Here is a 6,000-nt window from a genome sequence, read left to right on the forward strand (position 1 = left end):
AGCAAGAAGTATGGGGACAAAGTAAATTTACTTTTATTAGACAACAAACACTGTTGTCTGATAAAAGTTTTAAAGATATTTCTTCAGGCTTTTCTACATAAACGTCAACCTATGAGTCCCTTCTTCTGTGACGTGAGCTTTTCGGAATTTGCTGGGGAGGAGGAGAAGGTTTCACATTCTCAGTATTGCTGCTCTCGGCAGAAAGAAGTAATTCCTGACCCGGGTTTCACCATTAAATTAAAAAATTGGTGGAAAACAGTGTCCCCTGATTTTGTGTGCTTCTATGATTTTGAAGCCCAACTGAAGGATGGGGGTGATAAGGATCATATTGTCAGCACACATCACGCTATAGCATATGCCTATATCATTGTGGATAGAGATGATAATTTAGTAGATTCATATACATATGTTGGACCCGATGCAGCCACACATTTCATAGATAAAATAACCCTCTCTTATGAGCAGTTACAAAGTCACCACAAATTTCCCATCCATATGACAGACGAGGATGAGGAAAGCTTTCAAAGGCAAATGAAGTGTCAGTTATGTGATCAACAGTTGTTAACGGTAGCGATAAACACAGACACCACATACACCACACACAATTTAACAATTATGTAGGGGCTCTGTGCAGGAAATGTAATATGCAGATAAAAGATAACTCTAACAGACTAATTACCATAGCTCATAATTCGTCCTATGATTTAGGGTTAGTCATTAAGGAAATGAAACAAGACTTCCCCATTAACTTGCTTTGCAAACGGGCACTTAAGTTTTTTAATGTTGATATTGGCAAGCTGAGATTCATCGATAGTTATGGCTTTATGAGTGGAAGTCTTGCTGATTTGGCTAAGGCACACATTCAGTCTGTAAATTCTCTCAAATTCATTAAGGGAAATGGATGAATCCTTAAAGAAATGCTAATTTCTGGGAAACAAGTATTTCCATATGAATATCTTTCTGAGATTGATAAGCTTGAAGATCATAGTTTACCACCCATTGAGGCATGTTACAGTTCATTAAAAGGAAGCTGCATTACAGAGGAAGAGTATGATCATGCTTCAAAAGTATGGGCAATGGCGGGTTGCTCTAGTTTGAACGACTATCTAATGCTGTACCTTAAAGTTGACTGTGGTCTACGAGCTGATACGTTCACAAACTGGCCTAGAACTTTTGCAGCAACAATACCATTTAGATATAGTTAATTATGTCTCCCTCCCTTCTTTCAGCTTTGATAGCTGGCTGAAATCTTCAAAAATAGAAGTTCAATTCATCAGTCATAGGTCTTTGATTCACCTCATTCAGAATAACATCCGAGATGGTTTCACTACGGTTATTCGCCGCTTCATGAGAGCTAATAACAAATTCACCAATCCAAGTTTTGATAGCTCAAAAGAAATTTCAAATTTTTTATGTTATTATGACTTTAATTCACTCTATGCCTCTGTAATGACAGAATCGCTTCCCATTGGTGATATAAAGAAGCTTAGTGACAGTGAGATGAAAATTTTCTTGATAAGGGAATTGAAAGGCAACCTACTGACGGTACTTTTGGGTACTGGGTTCTGTGTGACACACTACCAGTGTCCGCAGAGGTTGCTCAGTTGACAGATGATTTTCCTCTGGGCTTAGAACAAAAAAACATTACTTATGATGATCTTTCACCCTATTCTAAGCAGCTATTAGAAAAGGAAGGTAGAAAATATCCTAAATTTAATAAAAAACTTGTAGCTTCTCACTCAGCAAAGTACAACTATCTTATAACTCTACTTTTGTTGCAGTTATATATGAGGCATGGTCTGAGATTAGCTAGAGTGATCTCACTGTTCATTTTCAGACAGGAACCATATTTAAAACCCTTCATAGAAGGAAATATAGAACTCAGAAATAATGCCTCAACTAAGGACAAAAAAGCTATATACAAGCTAATGTCAAATTCACTGTTTGGGAAAACTTTATTCAATCCCCAGAGATATGCCACCATAACTAAAGTTTGCCGAAAGAGGAAAGAATTCCTAAAAAGTGTTAGGAATCCTTTCTTCAGACGGGTGATACATTTAAAAGAAAAGCGAGTAATAACAATCTCTCAATCTCCCAAAATAGAACTGTCTCATCCCCAGTTTGTAGGATTTCAAATCCTTGAGTTGGCCAAGGTGAAAATGTATTATTTTTGATATGTTCTCACAAAGCACTATGGGGAAAGAGTAAAAGCAGTGTACTCAGATACAGACAGTTTTGTATTTTCACTTGAGTGTGAAGATATATTCAGTGAATTACAAAGGTATTCCCTTGTGGACTGGATAGATACGTCAAATTTCAGTCCCCAGCATCCTTTGTACAGTGATGCACGCAAAGGACAGTTGGGTCTGTTAAAAAGTGAGGTAGGGGAGAAACTGATAGTTGAAGCATGTTGTCTGAAGCCAAAATTATACTCCTTACTTTTGGAGTCAGGTACAGAGATGATAACTGGTAAGGGTATTCCTAGGTATGAAAGGAAGAAACTTAAACATCAAGAATACAAAGACGCTCTTCTGGGGTCCAGTAAGATTCATTATGTTAGAGCCACTAGGATATCTAACCGACAGGGACAGATCACCACATTATCATCAAACAAGAGAGGGTTGAGTGAACTTGAAGATAAACTTTATTATTTGTCCCCTACTAAGTCAGTCAGTTATGGGCATCCTTTGGCTAATAACATTCAAGTAAAAGGAGGGCAAGAAGAAGAGGAAGGAGAAGGAGAAGAAGAAGAAGAAGAGGAGGAAGAAGAAGGAGAAGAAAAAGAAGAAGAAGGAGAAGAAGAAGAAGAAGGAAGAGAAGAAGACGAAGAAGGAGAAGAAGACGAAGAAGAAATAGATGGGAAGGGGCTTCCATCTCTGTGGGGGTCACGACTCATCCCCATTATCCAACAGTATTTCCCATGCAAGCGAAAACAAGGGTCCGACTTATATGACAGACAAAGGAAAAAGATTAATGGTAAATATTTCCTAGACAGGGAAGCTACTCCGTGATCTACAAGGGTGTTTGTAACGTTCTTTTCATAGATATTTTGTATGCAAATCTCATATACTGTATATGTACTATATATATATATATATATATATATATATATATATATATATATATATATATATATATATATATATATATATATATTAAAAAAAAAAACTTTACTGATAATGTGTAAATACGTGTTTGCAGTGATCATGTCATTTATTTATTAGGTGAGGACATTTTTTAGTCTTCTTTGCTAGAAAGGGAAGCTACTTCATGATCTATGAGAGAGTTTGTATCATTATTTTCATATATAATTTGTATGCAGAAATCCTATATAGTTTACTGTATTTACTGTGTTAAAAACCTTTACTGTTAATATGTAAATAAAATGTCTGCAGTGTTCATGTTTTATTTATTAGGTGAGGACATATTAGTTTTTTCATCAGTTTATCAGTAAACACTATGGAGAACGTTTATACATCAGAACACACAGATATATTTCGTGATCTTGCCAGAATTATTGTGGCAGGGTTTTCAAACTCAGGAAAAACCGTACTGGTATCTAAACTCATCAAGTACTGTGCAGAAAAGTTTTCAAAAATATTTATCTGTGATGTAAGCTATCACCCTCTTCAAGATGATCCAGTCATTCGTCGTAAAGTTTCTGTGCACAAAGATATAATTGACCCATCAGTACACTCTACTCCACAAGGAAAATCACTACTCATATTAGATGATTTGTATTTAAAGGCAATGCAAAGTCAAACTGTAGCTGAAGCTTTCATCAAGGGACGTCATTCAAACTTGAGTGTTGTATTAATATCTCAAAACCTTTTTATGAGAGGTCCCTTTTCTCGTGATGTATCCCTTAATGCTACTCATTTTTTACTCCTTCTAATGCGTGACTTGGGACAGATGGAATGTTTAGCTCGTCAGATATATGGTAAACAACATGTGCCAGATATTCTTGAAATATACAGGCGAGCCGTTACAAATAAACTTTATGGGTATTTACTGAATGATTTATCTATAAAAACACCCCCACAACTGCAAATAGGTCAAACATTGTTGGAAAGCCTCCCTGTGAAGTAGTCTACACCTATGGAAATTAATAGCTTACTTCGAAACATATACTATGATCCTACATCACCTGAATCCTTGGGTAGTATTGAAAAATTATATCGGACCGCCAAAAAAATAGACACTCTAGTGACTAAAACAGATGTGAAGAGATTTTTAAAAGGTTCTAGAGTTTATACTCTGCATAAATTTCAAAGAAAAAGATTCCGACGACGAAACATTGTAGCAGCAGGATCCCGCATTATTCTGACGTGACCTGGCTGATTTGAAGCACTTACGGGGGGAAAATAACCATGTACAATATTTACTGGTATGTGTATATGTCTTCTCACGTTACATGTTTGTCCATCCCATTCAACGAAAGACTGGAGCTACTGTAACTAACGCGCTTTCAATCATTTTAAGTAAACCAGAATCGCAAGGTTAATGAAGACTTTTCACAGACAGGATGACAGAAATTTTATAACAAAACGCTGGAATCTTACATGAAGAGGAAGAATATTACTCTGTATAGTGTTTACTCACAAGAGACAAAGGCTAGTCTCTGTGAGAGTGCCATAAGAACTCTGAAGCACAAAATTTATCAGTATTTAACTGCATACAACACTTTAACCTACCTACCCATTCTAAGTACACTGGTAAGCACATATAATCTCACTCCTCATCGAGGCTTGAAGGGCAAGACACCTGATGAAATTCACAAGCTAACAGACATCAAAGACTGGCGAAAGCAGTTTACAATAATGTATAAAAAGCCTAACAAACGTAAAAAACCAGTTAGTTCAGACTTGGCAGTAGGGGACTTAGTACGAATAGTGACTTCATCCAGGAGTAAGAGTTTTGCAAAAGGATTTACTAAACAGAATACAGAAGAGATATTTAGCATTACTAAAATACACAGGAGTAAGTCAGGAATTTATACCTATGAGCTGGAAGACTGGCGTGGAGAAGCAGTCGAGGGAATATTCTACAGAGAAGAGATAATCCCTACTTTAGCCCCAGAAACCTTCCCCATTGAAATATTAAAGAGACGGAAGAAGAAAGACGGCTCTTTGCAGTATCATTTTCACTGGAAATCATATCCAGATCGCTTTAACGAGTGGATAGATGCCTCGGAGATCCAGAAAACCACTGATCTCCCGCCATCGTGAATTTATTCAGTTTCTGAAAGAAACCAAACCAAAGCTGAGGAGGAAATTAATTTCCAGGTGTCGCAAACCAGAGTTAGACTGCTTATCAGAGATATTTGCAAATTTCTTGAAGAAATACTTAACAAGAGATACAAAGGTAATAAAGAAAGCTTCGTCCACACCAGTCCGTAATTCGAGAGATTGCTTTGAAACAAACACTTTTAAAGAGAAAAAGGCAGATCCTTACCTCTACTACTGGAGGGTCTATTCTAAGCATCCTGCTGCCCATTGCCACTACTATATTAGGGAGTCTTCTTTAATAATGACAGTCAAAGAATTCTGCCTAGTACCAAGGTCTCAGGCGGAAACCATTCTTTATTCTTCTACCACTCAAAGACCCCAAGAAACTGCTTATCCTAAATTTTCCCATGTAATTGCCCCATTCAGCCTTCAAATACAGAACATCGTCGCACACTCGAGAACACAATCAAAATACTACTCAAACCAAACATCCATCAGTATGCTTTTGGTTTCTTATCATATTTACGACAACACCCTTTAGTACACTGGGATGATATGGGTAATCTGATGTCTCCAATTCGCAACATTAATATTATAGATGTAATTCAGTACTGAGTAACCCGAAACAACACGTTTGATTCACGTAAAATAACTGACTTACGAACTTTGGTGAAACTTGTAGATTTACCCGAGGCTTATATCAAGAATCTAAAGGCAAAGAAACAACTATTCGGGGGTGGGGTCACATCTCTTCATAAAAAATAAAGCAAAG

The sequence above is a fragment of the Coenobita brevimanus genome, chromosome 47 (genome assembly GCF_032717465.1).
Source record: "Coenobita brevimanus isolate Jiangsu-jjx chromosome 47, ASM3271746v2, whole genome shotgun sequence".
NCBI classification, from domain to species: domain Eukaryota; kingdom Metazoa; phylum Arthropoda; class Malacostraca; order Decapoda; family Coenobitidae; genus Coenobita; species Coenobita brevimanus.